The following is a 19,029-nucleotide window of genomic DNA, read 5'->3' as shown; positions in this document are numbered from 1 at the left end:
TCTATTCTATTCTATTCTATTCTATTCTATTCTATTCTATTCTATTCTATTCTATACTAAAGCTATTCTAAGAAATATGAGCAATCAATTTCCAAGCAATTTACTCCCTCTAAAAACTTGATGGAGTGTCAGCTATGAGTCAGTTCCAACTCAAGCACACATAACAGCAACTTCCAGATTATATACAGTCTTTAAACAGACATATACAGAGAGAAGGAGAGATAAAGAGAATGTGTACTATATCTAAAGGGCTTTGTATTGACGGATTATTTTCTTATTCAATGTATTGACTCATTTCTTCTGTAACTGCAATTAAAATTTTCATTTTCATGAACTCATTCTCTGGCGGCTCCTTTTCTATAATAGTCTATTCTTTTTAATGGATTCAATATCCTCTTAAAGATCTCTGAGGAAACAAATTAGAATATTTTTAAATTTTGCCTTGTTTCCTATGGGGTAAATTTTTCTGCTTAATTTGATACTGGCTGTAAATGTTCTTTGTTTTCATCTAATATCTGGTGATCCTTAGATATTGTTGCTGTTGGTGATTCGTACTATCAGGTCAATTCACACACAACAAAATGAAACTGCCAGATCCTGAATGAGCCATAGAATCTCTGTTGTGCTTAAGCCCATTATTGCAGTCGCTGTGTCAAATCATCTCATTGAAGATTTTTCTCTCCTTCTCTGTTTCTCTAATTTCCAAAACATGACGTTCTTTTCCAAGAACTGGTCCTTACTAATAACATATACAAAATATGGAAGACAAAGTCCTTGCCTTTAAGAAGCACACTGGTTGCACTTCTTCCAAGAGTGATTTGTTTGTTATTCTGGCAGCCTAAGTTTTTGTTAGGTGTCACTGAGGGGAGTATAACTCATGACCTAATGCAGGAAAGATCTGAACCTAGTCCTGTCCTCTGCCATCCTCACACTTTCTGACACCCAAGAGCCCATTTCAGCAGTCAACTTGTCAATCCACCTGGTTGCATATCTTCCTCTCTTTCGCTGACCCTCTGCCCTTTCCGACATCATGTCCCTCTCCAAGGAATAGCATAGCACCTTCTAACAATATATCCAAAGTGTGTGAGACAAAGTCTCATCATTCTTGCCTTCAAAGAGCACTCCATCTCTAGGACATCTACACGTTGTCCTGGCTATCCATGGGATGTTCAATGCTTTTCTCCAACACCACAGCTCAAGGACATCAATTCTGTCATCCTTATTCATTGTCCAGATTTCATATGCATAGCTAGTAATTAAAAAGACCATGGCCTGAATCAGATGCACCTTAGTCCTCAAACTGACATCACTACTCCTTGATAATTTGGAAAGGTCCCTAAATGCAGATTTTCCCATTGCAATGCATCTCCTTATTTCCTGACTGCTTGACCCAGGGTGTTGTTAATTGTGGATCCAAGCAAGATGAAGCTATTGGCAGTTTCAATCTTCTCTCCATCCATCATGACACTATCTATTGGGTCAAGTGGTAAAAATCTTTGTTTTCTTGATATTGAGACACAATCCGAGCTGAAGGCTGCATTCTTTGATCTTTTGCTACAAGTGCTTCAAATCCTCCTCATTTTCAGCAAGTAAGGTTGTGTTACCTGCATCACACAGCTCATAGTATATTCAATACTCTTTTCCAGCACCACGATTCAAACATCAGTTTTTCTTCAGTCCCAAGATATTGGTTTATGCTGATATTGGTTTATATTTATTTAATAAAGGATTCACTCTCAAACTCATTGCTGTTGAGTCAGAATCAGCTCACACAGTCAATCTTCCATTGGGTTTCTGAGACTAAAATTTGAATAGTAAGAGCCTGCCCTTCCTTCTCGGGTTTAGTCACTTGAGGATTCTATACACCAAGAAGATAAGGCCTTTGGTTTAGCAGAGCAGCTCCCTGGAGACTATGTCTCCAGTGGATGAGGGAGAGTTCCATAGGCTTTTCTGACAGAACTTCCATTCAGAGAGACTTGACTGGCAGAAGGAAAACTCCTTTTAAGTGAACAGAGTGTATCTGTTACATATTTCCTTGTATATTAGAACATGAGTCAATCTGGTTCACTAGGGCTTTACATAGTTTGATAAAGAATATCTTTTTCTGGGATTAAATTTCTAAGTGAAATTCTACTCTTTCCTTCTTATCAAGGCACCTGCTATGGACAACTAAAATAGCTAAATAACTCAACAATCTAAACAACTAAACCACCTAAACAATGAAAATACTTTTCTCTTACCCCCTACATTGACAGTAGATTTGGTTTTAGGCAGATATATAACCACCTTAGAAAATTTTTCTTTTCCTCCAAGTAGTCTTATTTAGCAAATGCATTATTTACTAATATTTTCCTTATTTGGTCCTTCTCTGTTCTTTATCTTTTCTCACACAGAACTTGGAGTTGACCCTTTATTCCCTTCAAAAGGACAGAGTTTTTATTTGATACATAGGGCTGTTGTTTTTCTTTTAGGCTGATCTTATGTATTAGCTGTTTCCCTCAAACTTTCCTGTATATTGCTAACTCCCTTCTTTGAAATATTGCAAACACTTGTTTTTAAGAAATAATACTAACTCTGTTCACCTGGAAAAGAGAGTGAAGAAAGGGTTCTGCATTCAGTTTGACATCTTCCACTGCAGGAGATCATCAATATGTGATAGAATTTTATCACTTACAAAAAGGATATTGATGAGTTGAAGTATATCATGGTAAGTACTTCCATGGGTAAGTTTATGACTTAGAATAGTGATAATAAATAGGACCATACATTCATTTACATTAAATATTTAGAATCACAAAAGTAAATAAATCCAAGATCTTTTTTGGAATAGCAGACATAATAAACATGTTGTCGACAGTTTACAGGTGGATAAGCCAGCATCCTGTAGTTACATTTATTCATTTGTCTCTTCACCCATCTACCATCTGTCCTTTTGTGAGTTTCTTGTTTTATCCATTTATCAAACCAGTGAGTTTTGAAGAAAACAATGAAAAGGTCTAATTTTTAAAGCCTTCCAAATGAAGAATTTAATACCCTTAAAGTTTTTAGCACCATATTGAAATTAAAGCTAGGATTAATTAAATTTCATGTACCATGGATGTCATTGTTAGTCTGAAAAAGTCAATGGATTCCTTCAGAAACTATCTTTTAAATGCAAAAATTAAACATAAAAGACTACATGGGGAAACCAGTTGCATGTATACATAATAATTTTTATGTTTGAACTTTATTTTTGTTTTAACTTTCTGATGTATTTTCTCTTGAATGATTGTAGAGCAACCAGATTATAGGTTTTTTCTAAGGACCACTATTCAAAAGTGAATATTACTAATTTTCATTCATTTCAGAGCTGAATTTACTTCCTTTTTAACATAAAAATATTTTCCTTGCTTTGGATTAATTATGTTTCTTTTCTTTCTAATTAATTAATTAATTTTTAACCTTAATTGATGTTCAATATAAGTTTATTAAGGTTATCAGTGTTTCTCTCTAAGTACTCTTTTTTGCACTCCTATTTTGGTGATATATTAATTATGTTATGATTATTTCATGGTGTTTTCTAATATCTTATAGAGTTTTTTTACCTAAAAATTTAATTTTATATATATATATATATATTATCTCAAAACTATGAGTCATTGAAGAAAGCGTTTTCAAAAAATAAATCACATTTCTAACTTACGTAAGTAGTAGTTTGGGAAAACCAGTTATGATAATGACGACTGTATAGATATTTATGGTTTAGTAAGTGGTAAATTCTGTATATGTTCCATATACTTGAAAAGAATACACATTCTTTATTTTGAAGGTATCTTTTTCTATAGAACATGATTGCTAATTGTGACACTGAAGTCTTCTCTTTGTTGAGTTTGTCAAAGTAGATTGCCTATTTGTTATAATTCCTGGTGATAGACTATAGCTACCCTGTAGGATTTTCTTGATTGTGCACTTTAGTGAAGCCAATAACCATTCTTTCTTGTGAAGAATCACTGGGTTGGACTGGATGGGACAAAAGTAGTGGGGTGGAGGGTGAGGGGAGGTTGAAGCACCAACTTTCCATTAGCATCTGAACTCTTAACCATTTGCACCACTAGGGCTCCTTACCTGAATCAGACAAATCCTTTTAAAGTTTTTGTCTGCTTGATGTACCAATTACTGGTGTTGTTAGCTGCCATCAAGTCACCTACAATGTCTCATAACAATACTGTGAACCATAGCTCAAGGTTTGGCCCTATCACGTACCATCCTCACAATCCGTGCCACACTCAATCCCATTGGGTCAATCCATCTCATTGAGATCCTCCTTTCTCCATCTTGCCCTCCAAGTTTGTTTTTGGCCCAGCAGTTTTTTGGGGTTGGTTTGTTTGCTTGTTTGTTTGTTTTGCAAGGACTGGTAACTTCTGACAACATGCTTAAAGTATGTGAGGCAGTTTCACCATCCTTTTCTCTAAGGACCATACTGGTTGCATTTCCTCCATGACAAATTTTATTCTTCAGGTAGTCCATGTTATTTACAAAACTCTTTGACAAAACCCACAAGACAAAGGCATTAATCCTTCCTTAGTCTTTCTTAGTAATCCTTCCTTAGTCTTTCTTAGTAATTTCTAGTTTCTTAGTAATTAGTAATTTCTGATAAAGATGTTAAACATATGAAAACAACAGTGGGAGTATGTATTTCACCATTATTGTTATGTGCCATCAAATTGCCTGTGATTCATCGTGAACAAGAGCTCTGAACTCTGCCCTATCCTGAGCCAGCCTTACCAACTCCAATACACCTACCTCCATTACTCCAGTAACTGTGTCAATCCATCTCATTCCAGGTCTTCCTCTCCTGTCACTATGAATTTAAAGTTGACCAATGACATCTAACAACATCAAAGTGATTTAAGTAGTGAGAAAAGCATGGTTTCCAAAACTTGAAATTTTGAGGTTGACATTGTGACTTTCCCTTTTATTGTTGTTGTTGTTGATTGCTGTCCAGTCAAGCATGACTCATAGTTACCAAAAGGCCTGAAGCCTTTCTATAACTATCGTCATTTACCAAAGTTCATAGACTTTCTGGAGGTCATGTTGTTTAGAAGTGGAGCCTTTCCCATTTACTAACTGTATGACATTAAGTAAGAGCTCATCTTACTGCTATCATTTCTAAAAATAAGTCCAGAATTCTTTACACACATTCATAACTTGACTTATTGTTCAAATTATGTATGACTTAAGACAACTTCACTGAAGATCTGAATCCTTCAGGTTTTTCATTGTGTAATGCACACACCTTACTTTCTTCTGCATTCTAAATGCTCCTTAAGTTTAAATACAATCCTTATGTAAACTCTGAAGTTCCTTCTCATTCTTTCTTTTCCTTTTACTTCATTCTTTTTCATCAGAATTAGAGTTGAAGCTTTCTGAGACACAGCCCATTTCCCCCCCTCCCTAGACTGTTCATTATACTATCGTAGGTATATTTAGCAGGCTAGAAATTTGGTACAACCTTTTCTTTCATGTTTGTTGTTGTTATGGACCACTGAGTCAGAACTGACTCACAGCTGGCCCTCCAGCAGATTTCCAGAGGTTTTGCATCTCAATGGTGGAGATTGCCCACCTTCTCACAAAGCAGATGGTGGATGGGCTATCAGAGCTCCTAGACAGCTCTACATTTTAATAACTTACCCATGTGGATGTCACAGTGTCCTTATGTTGTCTTTCTTGGGTCAGCTTTGAACTTCTGTAAATTAGCTAAAGTATGCATGCTTTATACTGTCACCTAGTGGTGGTTGTGTACCGACCAACAACTAAACCTTGATTTTCTCAGAGTTATCATCATTTTGTACTATTGTTTAAATATTTTAAACAGATAATTTTTACTAAGTGACTAAGAAAGGTCAGCTCTAGGCATCAAGGCTACATCTGAGAAAGAAAAGAAAACAAAATCCCCCAAACTATAAAATCCTTCCATTGTGGAACTCACGTGCTATTGCCCTTGGTCTTCATTTTAAAGTGGGAAAATTGTAAAATACATAATTTTATACAACTGAAACAAATTAGGCCCAACCCTTTACCACTAAGCTGTCAGAGCTCCCTGATATAGATAAAGATACAGACATAAATAGATATGTTATTGTTACATAGTTGAGTTGGAACCAGCTCAAATCTGTCCCTCCAAGAGGTTTTCTCATTTTCTCATTCTTATCAAGAATCTGTTATGATCTACACAGTCAAATGTCTTTGCATAGTCAATTAATCACAACTAAACCTCTTTCTGGTATTCTGTGCTCTCAACCAAGATCCATGTGACATCAGCAATAATACTACTTATGCCATAGCCTCTTCTAAGTCCAGCTTGAATTTCTAGAAGCTTTCTTTCAATGTTCTATAGCAGCCATTTTTTAATAATTTTTAAAAGATTTTCTCAAAACAACTATGAAATATCATCTCACCCCAGTAAGAATAGCAAAATTTAACAAAACAGCAAACTACAAATGTTGGCGAAGTTGTGGAGAAATTGGAACCCTTTTATCATTGCTGGGAATGTAAAATAGTGCAACCACTATGGAAGGTAGTATGGCACGTTCTAAAAAAGTTGGAAATAGAAATATCATTTGACCATTTCACTATTGGGAATATACCTCAAAGAATCCATAACCACCACACAAGCAGATATATGCACACCCATGTTTATCGCAGTTTTGTTCACAAGAGCAAAGAACTGGAAACAACCTAAGTGCCCATCAACAATCGAATGGATAGAGAATTTGTGGTATACTACATAGCATTGAAAAACAAGGAACTCATGAAATGTACAAAAGTGGGTAACCCTGGAGGACATTACGCTTAGTGAAATATCTCAAAAGGACAAATACTTCATAGTGCCACTGTTGTAAAACAGGACTGACATGGAAGTTGGCGGAAGACTGAGAAAGATGGGATAAATTATGTATACTGCATTGGAACAGATGAGGGAGATAACTGTTTAAAAGGGATATATGATTAGATATTATTGTCATGACAGAAGTCCAGAATGAAGAATGCATAGTGGAGTGGACTTGGGGGGAGAGATTGTAGAACAATGAAAGTTTTGGGGTTTGGGGGGGGTTGTGTGGGTTTTTTTTACCTTTCAAGGAGAAGAGCGAACTGGGGAGAGGTTGGGCAGGGAGAAAAGCGCAAAAATGAATTAATGGAAATTCAGTCTCTGTAAACTTTCATTACAACGAATAATAATGTAAAAAAGAGAAATGATAAATAATTTTCTAAAATATTTTAATCATCAGTCTGTTGATTCACCTCTTTTGGGATGGGGAACAAATACAGATTTCTTCTAGTCAGTTATTAGGTAGCTAGCTGTCTTCGGTATTTGTTATAGAGACTGGAGGTTAGGATGAGAGTTGTATCTGTTTCCTGAAACACCCCAACTGGTATTCAGTTAGCTACTGGGGCTTTATTTTTAGCCAATTCTTTTAAAATACACCTTAGACTTTTTTCAGTGCTATTGGTTCTGTGTCATATGCTTCTCCCTGGTATAGTTCAGTGTTGAGCAATTCTTTTTGGTACAGTGACCCTCTGTTCCTTCCATCTTTGCTTCCTGCACCATGCAAGATTTTGCCCACAAAAGCTTTTGATGTTGCAATTTGAGGATTGTATCTATTTTTCAGATCTTTCAGCTTAAGAAATACTAAATGTGTTCTTCCCTCTTGGTTTTCTAACTCCAACTTCTTGCACATTTCATTATAGTAGTTTGATTTGTCTTCTCAAACTGCCCTTTGAAATCTACTTTTCAGCTCTCTTGTCTCAGTATTCTGGAGAAGAGTAATCATTGTCAAATATGTCAAAAATGCTGTCTTAAAAACAAAGATTGACTTTGTAGTGAAAAGATTTTACCAGAGTCTATTCCATCCTGCTTTCTCTAGCTATTTTTTCCACCCAAGCAAACAAAAAAATACATCAAGGAAGGAAGAGGAAAGAGACAAAAAATAGAAACTACACCACTGGGAAACTTGTGAAAAGCACTGAAATCTTTCTCCAAAGATTATTGAGTGACTCTCTCACACACATCTTTCCTTTACATCAGTAGGACATCAGTTCAATAACAATGGATTTCCATATCTCTGAGAAGTAGTAACTACAAAAGATTAGAGTTAAAGAAAGAGCAAAACAAGGTTTCTGAGGGATACAAACATTTCCCACTTGATTGCTAATCTAAAGTTGGTGGTTTGAACCCACTTTGTGAAAAAAGCCTAGGTAATCTACTTCTGTAAAAATTACATTCAGAAAATCCTGTAGAATTAATTTCTACTCTGTAACAGGTAGATTTGTCATGAGCTGGAATCAACTTCACATCAAATTTTGCTTGTTTTGCATCTACAGTTGCAATAGACATTAAATACAATATATTATTGTTATGTACCATTGAGTTACTTGCAACTCAGAGAGACCCTATGTAGAATAGCTCTGTACCCTGCTCTACCCTGTGCCAACCTTGTTGTCTCTACTTAGCTACCCCACAACCTCAGTCACAGAGTCGATCCATCCCATCAAGGGTCTTCCTTTCTTGTGTTGTCCCTCCACTCCCTCAACACAATATAGCTCCTAGAAAAAAAGAAACTTCATTGCTTCTTACTGTATGCCCAACTTGCAACTGAAAATTGAAAGACACTCAAAAAATTTAAAAAAAAACCAAAACAAAACCCACCACCACATTCTGAAGAGCCAAATCATTAGAATAAGACTCATACATGACAAAGATCTTGCAGTTGTCAGATATTGTTATGTGCCATTAAGCTGCCTGAAACTCATAGCAAGACTTTGTACAATAGCTCTGAAGCCTGCTGTATCCTGAGCCAGTTTCACTGACTCTGACACTCCTAACTCCATCGCCTCAGTTACATGTCAACCCGTTTCATCAGGAGTCTTACTCTCCTGTGCTGTTTCTCCACCCTTACAAGCATGATGTCCTTTTCCAAGGATTGGCTCCTTCTGACCATGTGCCCAAAGTATGTGAGATGAAACTTCAAAATCCTTTCTCCAAAGTCAAATTTAGTTTCATCCTCTCCTAAACAGATCTATTTGTTAGCGATTTATGGTATGATCAATACTCTTCTCCAGTACCACAACTCAAAGGCATAGATTGTTCTTCTGTCCTCCTTAGTTTCCAACAGCCTGCCTTATGCAGATGATACAAGCTTGCTTGCTGAAACTGAGGAGTACCTGAAACACTTGCTGCAGAAGGTCAAGGACTGCAGCCTCAAACATGGATTGAAGCTCAACATAAAAAAAAAAAACGATTCTCACCACTGGGCCAATTGGCATCATCATGATAGTCAGTGAAGAGATTGAGATAGTTAATTGTTTGACTCACAATCAGCACTCTTGGCATCAGCAGCCAGAAAATCAAAAGATTAGTTGCATTGGGAAAGTCTGCTGTCAGGGACCTCTCCAGAGTGCTGAAGAGAAATTACATCAGTCTGGAGTTTAAGGTGCTCTTGGTCCAGGCCATAGTCTTCGCAATTACTTGCTATTCATCAGAAAGGTGGACAATGACTAGGGGTGCTGACAGAAGAATTGATGCCTTTGAGCTGTGGTGCTGGATAAAAGTATTGAATATACCATGGACTGCTAGAAGAACAAACAGGCTTGTACTGGAGAGGGTGAAACCAGGCTACTCCTTGTGAAGCTTCATCTAATATACTTTGAGCATGTTGTAAGGAGGGAGTAGTCCTTGGAGAGGGACGTCATTCTTCGGAGGGTGGAGGGACAACACAAGAGAGGAAGACCATCCACAACCAATGAATGCTCTTGGCACCACCAGTCAGGAAATCAAAAGACAAATTGTACCGGGGAAGTCTGCTGGTTGGTACTTCTCCAAAGTACTAAAGAGCAATGATGTCAGTCTACAGACTAAATGCACTTGATCCAGGTCGTGATCTTTGTAATTACTTCCTATGCATCAGAGAGCTGGACAATGACTAAGGAAATTGGAAACGTATGGAGACAGGACACATTCCTGATGCACTTTCTTCCTGATTTTGAGCCAAGTGGTGTTTCCTTGCTCCGTTCTGATGGATGCTTCCTGGTCCCAGTATAAGTTTTGCATCAGAACAATTAGGTGTTCTGAGATTCCCATTCTTCCTCTCTTCATTGATTTTTTTTTATCTTTGCGGATTTCCTTCTCTTTCTTTTTCTATCTTTGTTTTGATAATTTTATGAGTGATTTTCTCTCTCAGTATTTATGCTTCTTTTGGAAAGTGTTTTCAGTGGTTATCCTAGAGGTTATGACATACAATTATGACAAGTCTAACTTCAAGTAGCACGATGTAACTTCATATTTACTTCAAGTATGTTATAATTTGGAGTATTCTTAAATCCCTCATCCTTTCATTTATGACACTTGGCACCCATTTCATTTCTGTATACAATAATCACCAAATGCATGGTTATTATTTAAGTAGTTATCTTTACATTCGAACTCTGGTGGCCTTGTGGCAAGGAGTTGCACTGCTAACTTGAAAGTAAGCCGTTCAAGTCCTCCCATTGCCCCATGGTCAAAGATGCATAGTCTCCTCCTGTAGGATTTACTGCCTCTGAAAAACCAGCTGGAGGGTCAGCAATGAGTGAGTTCTGACTCAACAATATACAATAACATAATAATAGCTTTGCATTAATTGAAATAAGAAAGTGAAAAGATTTGTTTTAATCTCTCTTACTTTTTGGTTGTAATTGTTATAAATTCAAACTAGTAAGTAAAGTAGCCGAATGTACAACAGCCCTAAACTCCTCTCTGTCCTGTGCCAATCGCACTGTCTCTGACACTCCCATCCCAATTATCCCAGTCACTGAATCAATCCACCTCATAGAGGGCCTTCCTCTCCTGCACCGTCCCTCCACCCTCCCAAGCATGATGTCCCTCTCTAAGGACCGGTCCTTCCTCCCTACATGTCCAAAGTAAGTTAGACGGAGCCTCAGAATCCTTACCTCCAAGGAACCACCCGGTTTAACCCTCTCTAGGACAAATCTATTTGTTTTCCTAGCAGTCCATGGTATTCTCAGTACTCTTCTCCAGCACCACAGCTCAAAGGCATCAGTTCTCCTTCTATCCTCCTTGGTCATTGTCCAACTCTCTGATGCATAACAGGTGATTGCGAAGACCATGGCCTGTATCAGATGCACCTTAGTCTCCAGAGAGAAACCACTGCTCTTCAGCACTTTGGAGAGGTCCCTAACAGCAGACTTTCCCATGGCAATGCGCCTTTTAATTTCCTGGCTGCTGGTGCCAAGACTGTTGACTATGGAGCCAAGCAAACTAAAGCTGTGTACAATCGCAATCTCTTCACCATCCATCCTGATGCTGCCGATTGGTCCAGTGGTGAGAATCTTTGTCTTCTTGACATTGAGCCTCAATCCATATTGTAGGCTGCAGTCCTTGACACTCTGCAGCAGGTGCTTCAGGTCCTCCTCAGTTTCAGCAAGCAGGGTTGTGTCATCCGCATAACGCAGATTGTTGATAAATCGTCCACCAATCCTGACCCCACATTTCTCCTCATAGAGCCCAGCCTCCCGGATAATCTGTTCTGCATATAGGTTGAAAAGGTATGGAGATAGGATGCATCCCTGGCGTACGCCCTTCCCAATTTTGAACCATGCAGTGTTCCCTTGCTCTGTTCTGACGACTGCCTCCTGGTCCAAGTATAAGTTTCGCATTAGAACGATCAAGTGTTCTGGGATTCCCATTCTTCTCAGAGTCAGGCACAGTTTGTTATGATCTACACAGTCAAATGCCTTTGCATAGTCAATGAAACACAGATAGACATTCCTCTGGTATTCCCTGCTTTCAACCAAGATCCATCTAACATCAGCTACAATATCTCTAGTACCATGACCCCTTCTGAAACCAGCCTGGACTTCTGGTAGTTCTCTGTTGATGTGCTGTTCCAGTCGTTTTTGGATCATTTTCAGTAAAATCTTGCTTGCATGTGAAATCAGTGAAATTGTTCTGTAGTTTCCACATTCTGTTGGGTCGCCTTTCTTTGGGTTAGGAACAAATATCGATCTCTTCCATTCAGTTGACCAAGTGGTCGTTCTCCATAGGGTGGCTATGAGTCGCAGGCGACTCGACGGCACATAACAACAACAACAAGTATAGTAGAAGGAAACACTATGTGAGCCCTAACCTTCCTCATGACGTCTGTTACAGCCACAGCGTCAGTCCCTCTCATTGACAGTCCATCTTTTTTGTAGACCCTCTTATTCACCAAGTATGACATTTTCTCCAGAAATCAGCCCCTCTTGATAACATGACCAAAGTATGCGACAAAGTCTCACTTCTTCATTTCTCAGGACCATGCTGACCACATCTTCCCCCAGATCTGTTCTTCCTCTTGGAAGCCCATGATATAGTCATTATTTTTTGCCAGTGAAATTCTCTCAATGGAACAGTATTCTTCTCCTTCCCCCCACCTTGGGCTCCAATTTTCATTTGTCTTTCTTTTCTTCTGAGCTTTGTTTTTAGGCAAATGCTGTCCTTTTGGTCTTGTAAGATTGTATGGAAAAGTGAATTCTTCTCTGATGTTAATATCCACTTTATACAAAGGTCTATTATTTGATTCAAAGGTGATCTCTAGGGATGAATTCATTTCCAGGCTTAAAGGTCATAGTTTCAGGGGTTCTACTAATTTTTATCAAATCAGTAAGAGTGGTCTCTTTATGTTTTTAACATTATTATTATTATTATTATAAATCTCTCTCTGTCCAGGGCTTTCTGTCTTGACTGCTCAGATCAGTTGGGAGTAGTAGGCAGGCACCATCTGGTTTCCAAGTAGTGGAGGCTGTTGATACATTTAGTTCATTAGCCTTTGGACAAATTGTTTCCTTGTGTCTGATTTTCTTTACTTTCCTAGTGAGAAGCAACAAACTGTTGGGCTTTAGGGGATCACTTGCCAACTTTTGAGACCATAGTCACTTTCATCCAAGGAGGCTGAAGGATGTGGTCTTTGTGGGCTCTGTTATGCCAACTGACTGGAGCCTTGTGAATCACTTTCTCAAGATGTTTTGTTACAGCTAAGAAGCTTTCAGAAATATCTTTCTGTATGCTTTACAATATCCTTGGGTATATTTATTGCACATACAAAGGCATGTGCAGAAATATCCTCTGCCATTCGCCTGCCCACATATGTTCAGCTTGCATCTCTAGCTGTGAATCCCCTTATAGACGCTATTCCAATTACCACAGGACTGTGTGGACAGTAGCATTTATGGGATTTGTGTTTCACTTTCTTTGAGCCTCCCTGTGTTGGCCTTTGCCTCATGCTGTCTGTCTTCCCATTATTGTGTCAGTGTCTGTCCCTCCAACCACCCTCCCTTACTGTCTGTACACTTGTTTGTGAGTCACTCTCCTTTCCCTCTGATCCCTGGACTGTATCAAGAACTGTACCTCTTTATGTACCATTTCCTTAATTTTTATACTAGTAATCTCATGGTTTATTTGTCCTTTAGTCACCGATTTATTTCACTTAGAAGACTTATGTCTCCCAGGAATAGAACTGCCATGCTTTTCTTTTCTTAAACAAATTTATTGAGATTTTGCTGGTGGCCTAGTTGTAAGAAGTGCTGCAACTAAAAGACAGGCAGTTTGATTCCATTCTATGCTCTGAGGAAGAAATTCTGTATGATTTACAGTCTGTGAAAACCCACTGGAGGGTCAGCTATGGGTCAGTTCTGAGACAAAGCCATATAACAACAAACTTTGTTTCGTGAATCACACTCTGCAAACGCTCTCTTCATCTCTACATACTAACAAACAGAATGTCTTTTCTGTATGTGCTTATCTTAATGGACCACTGTGTTAATCTGGTCATATGATCATCTTTTCTTATTAAAAAAGAGCTCTGAAGTCCTAGTGGATAGAGAGCTATGCTGCCGACCCAGAGGTGGTTGGTTTGAATCCACTTGCTGATCAGCAGAAGAAAAATAAGCAATCTTCTCCCATGAAATTTACAGTCTCTGAAAACCCACTGGAGGGGCAGCTATGAGTCAGTTTTGACAGGGTCAAAGTTAGGTAAGTCTAATATTTGGCCTGGGAAACATTCAAAGAAGATGAATCCTCTACCATTACCAGAATCATTAAGTGCAGTGAATAACCAGCATTCATCCTCTTGCCTGAACAAATAACTGAGATGGGTGAAATACACCAGAAAGATAGATCAGTCACTAGGGATGAATCTGCTTTTACCATGGTTATTTATATTCTGCTCAGAAATATTAATCTCTATGTGGTCTAGTCTTTGTTAGAGCTCATGGTTGAGAGGAAAGGTGAGGAGACAGACTACAGATGAAAGAAAAGATAGATTTCTTAGAAAAGATACATCCCAGAGAACAAGATGATGCCTTCCAGAAGAAGAACAGAGTACTTTGCCAGGTCCAGGTTGGCTTCATAGAGTGGGCTGGCTCCACAGTATGACATGCTTCCAGGTTTGAGGCTGCATCTATGGGATGACGTGGTGGAAAGTTCCAGCCCATTGTTTTTGACATCACTTGTTGTTGTTTGTTGGTATGTGCTGTCAAGTTGGTTGCAACTCATAGCAACTCTATGTACAATAGCCCTAGCCCTGAAACCTGCTCTATCCTGTGCCTAATTTATTGTCTCTGACGTACCTACTTTTATCACCCCAGTCAATCCATCCCATTGAAGGTCTTCCTCTCTTTCTCTGTCTCTCCACCCTTCAAAGCATGGTGTCCTTCTCCAAGTGCCAATCTCACTGTCTCTAACACACCCAACCCAATTACCCCAGTCACTGAATCAATCCACCTCATAGAAGGTCTTCCCCTCCTGTGCTGTCCCTCCACCCTCCCAAGCATGATGTCCCTCTCCAAGGACTGGTCCCTCCTTGCAACATGCTCAAAGTATGTCAAACAAAGCCTGAGAATACTTGTGGACAAGGAGCAGCCTGGTTTCACCCTCTCTAGGTCAAACCTGTTTATTCTTCTGGCAGGTTATGATATATTCAACATTCTTCTCCAGCACCACAGCTCAAAGGCATCAATTCCCTTTCTATCATCCCTAGTCATTGTCCAGCTCTCTGACACATAGCAAGTGAGACTATGTCCTAGATCAGGCACACCTTATACTCTAGACAAAGTCATTGTTCTTCAGTACTTTGGAGAGGTCCCTGACAGCCAACTTTCCCAATGCAATTTGTCTCTTTGTTTCCTGGCTTCTAGTTCCAGGAGCGCTGATTGTGAAGCCAAGCAAATTAAAGCTGTTAATAATCTCAATTTGGTGAAGACTCCATCTATTATAATGCTGCCAATTGTCCCAGTGGTGAGAATCTTTGTTTTCTTAATGTTGAAATTCAATCCATATTGAAAGCTTCAGTCCTTAACCTTCTCCAGCAAGTATGTCAGGTCCTCCTCAGTTTCAGCAAGCAGAGTTGTGTCATCTGTATAATGCAGGTTGTTGAGTCTTCCTCCAATCTTGATGCCACTTTTCTCCCTATAGAGCCCAGCCTCCTGGACGATCTGTTCTGCATATAGATGGACAGGTATGGAGAAAGAATGTATCTTTGGCCTACACCCTTCCTGATTTTGAACCATGTGGTGTCTCCTTTGTCTGTTCTGAAAAATGCCTCCTGGTCCAAGCATAGATATTGAATAAGCACAATCAAATGTTCTGGGATTCCCATTCCTCTCAGAGTCACAGTTTGTTGTGATCTACACAAACACCTTTGCATAGCCAATGAAACACAGATAGACATTCCTCTGGTACTCTCTGCTTTTAGTCAAGTTGCATCTAACATTAGTTATAATATTCCTAGTACCATGGCCTCTTTTAATCCACTGTACATCTGACAGTTTCCTGTTGATGTACTGCTCCAGTTGTTTTTGGATACTTTTCAACAAAATCTTGCTTGGGCACCTATAGCACTACACATCAGGATTGTAAGGGCCTTATTGGAAGGGCCCAATCCCAGTCACACCTTTTGACCCTTTCATCTCATTAGCAAAACATGAGTTCTACCTCTTTTTGCCAGACTTATCTGACTTTGACCCTAACAAGTTCCAATTTGATGACAATGACTAACTTCTACTTTATGTTTAAAATGATCTTGGGTTTTATGATACTACTCTTCTGTAGAATTTTTCTTTACTTCTGATTTACTTCCTTGTTCCTCTACCCACACCCTATGTCTATCTCCCTCTTTGCTTGTATAACAGTGTGCATGGTTTTACCACTGCATTTTCCAAGTTTTAATTGAATTAGTTGTCTACTTTTTCAGCTAGATTTATACTTCACAAAGACAGGGATTATATTTTATTCCAGTATCTGTCATCAGAACCTTATATAGAACCTGGTCTGGAATAATCCCATATGACCCTTTATTATAACCAAACAGATCATATGATTTTTGCCTAAACATCAGAATCTTCATACTAAAATAAATGATAGTCTTACAATTTAATTCAAACCAGAGTAATAGATGATAGAAATGGAATAAAGCTTGCTCTGGCATGAGACAAAAAGCAGAATGAATAAATAAACATAATATCTACAAAGTGTAAGTTCTTAAAATATTTTAAGTATTACAATCATTGTGGTATAATAAAAAAGAATTTGGATTTATAACAGGCACTTTTATTGTCTGTCACTTGATGTGTAACCTAGAGTTGTATCTGTTAGACCCTTAATTATCTCATTTATAAAAACAAGTACAAAATATCATGTTTCTACTTCCTTTGGTTATTGTGAAAATTAAATACTAAAATATATCTAAAAATGTCTTATACTTTAAAGTTGCATGCAAATTCAAATTACAATTCATCATAATTTGGGATTAGAGATCAATAACCAAAGTTATTTTATAATAACCAAAGTACGTATTTATCATATGTACATTATTTTTTTGTTAAGTGATAAAGGAAGTACAGTTAAAAAATAATAGGGAGAGAAATTATTATAGCTTTTAAGAAGTCTAGACATAATGAGAAAAATTTGGTATAAAAATTATTTCACTACAAAAATTGTTGCTATTATTTCACTTCCAATACAAAAATTTGTCCTTAAATTCCATTTAAAGACCAATTAGTAAATAAATGGTGATTTGTGTTGACAGCGTAAGTCTCCTGAAATTTCAAATGACTTGCAGTGAGATGGTGAGAAACAATGTCTTTAACGTATTTTTTTTCTGTAATTTGACAAAACACATTCATTGTTTTTATTCAACTCTTCATACACATTTTGGCTTATGATATTAATTACAATACTCAATGCAATAAAATGTAATCATGTTTTTCCATTTCAAACACCTACACATCTCCCATAACTTTTATTTTAATTTCTATAAAAACCCCGGATTGCTTTTAGGGGTTTATCCTTGGGCAAATGATGCACTTTGACTTCAGGTGGTTGGTTATTTTAAGAACTGAATGTCTCCGTGGTGGTGGTGCTCATTTTTAGGCCTGTTTATTATTTTACTGTAAGTCAAGCCACAGGGCTGAGTGTTTGTTCCAGTTTCAAATATAGCAGAGATTCCACCCTTCTCTATGGACAAGTCAGCCTGTTCTTTATGTTCCCTCTCTTTCCAGGATCTTCTATTGTGGTCCTGTTTAGAATGGGAAAACTTCTGTTGTTCTCTAGTGTATTGAAGAACATAGCTGTCTGTAGGTGATAGCCTGGTACTATCTAGTTTTTCTGGTTTCAAGTTCAAGGAAACTGAGAGCTGTGTGGTCCATTAGTCTTTTGAACTAATTGTTTCTATAAGTTTGATTTTTCTTCTCTTTGTTCTACACTGGGAGACACTAGTAATTGTACCTCAGAAGGCTACTTTTCAGCTTTTAAGAAAGACCCCGGTTGCTACTATCAAAAGTGGAGTATAGAAAACTGCCTTGCAGAGAAGCTCGGCTCTGTTGAGCAACGATAGCCTTTTATTTATCAATTTGTGTGTAATTTCTTCCCAAATATACTGAATACTGAATTTCTTCACAAATAGGGAAGCCACCTTAATAGTCCTCTTTACTTAGTAGACTAAATGAAAAGGAGAAGTCCCTCTAAAAGCTAAAAATATTTTCTTTTTATTAAAGTCCAATTTATATATGTACTTACCTCATTGATTTTGTTTTTAGTGCTACATCTAAAAATTAATCAGCAAGTGAAGTTCATGTAGATTTTTCTCCTAGAAATTTTGTTATTTTTTTAAAATTTTATTAGTTTTAATGAACATTTACAGAGATTTTGGGTTTTCATTCATTCATTATTATACTGTTTTCTCTACCCTCCTCCCCAATTCGTTCTTCTTCCCCCCTCCGAATGTCTGTTTTAATTGTCCAGTTGCCACAGTGCTTGTCAAAGCCAGTTCTGATTAATCTCCTTTGTCAGTGTGTCCTTTGCCGTTCCCTATCACTCCTCCCTGAGAGAGACTTCACCCTGATTCATGAAAATTTTGTCATTTTTGTAGATACATTTAGGTCCATGATTTAATTATAGTTGATTTTAATTAAGGTATAAAGATTGTGCCTGGGTTTGGGGGTTTTGTGCTTTGGTAGAGGTGGTGATGCATTTTTCGAAGGGCTAACCATTTGTTCCAGAACCATTTGTTGAATAAATGATCGTTTATCCTTTGGATTGCCTTTGTGGTTGTGGCTTTTCTATCCAATGTGTTAGCCCCCACTGGAGGCATAGTCTCTACCTAACTTAGCTATGGACACATGGTTTTGCAAATCATCAACAGTTGTGGAAACAATATGGTGGGGAGAATGTAGAGAGATTGTGGCTCTGGTGTGAAGAGACTTGAACACTACTGTGAACAGATTTTGGCACTGCTGTTGTGAAGAGACTGTGGCAAGGTGTAGTCAGAGGAACCCTGGAGATGGAAAAACAGTTAAAGATTTTGTTTGCTGAATGACTGAAGGAAAAGATGTCTTGTAACCATTCTGAAATAAAGTTTTCTCAATGATTGGGAAAACCAGAGGTGCATTTGTGCTGCTGAACTGAACCTGGACTTTAACTAATAGAGGAAGTGTGCCTTGTTAATTTGATTTGGAACTACT

The sequence above is a fragment of the Elephantulus edwardii genome, unplaced genomic scaffold (genome assembly GCF_000299155.1).
Source record: "Elephantulus edwardii isolate Elephantulus edwardi_28Jun2011 unplaced genomic scaffold, EleEdw1.0 scaffold00076, whole genome shotgun sequence".
In the NCBI taxonomy this organism is placed as follows: domain Eukaryota; kingdom Metazoa; phylum Chordata; class Mammalia; order Macroscelidea; family Macroscelididae; genus Elephantulus; species Elephantulus edwardii.
The sequence above is the reverse complement of the archived record's forward strand: the minus strand, read 5'-3'. Positions refer to the sequence as shown.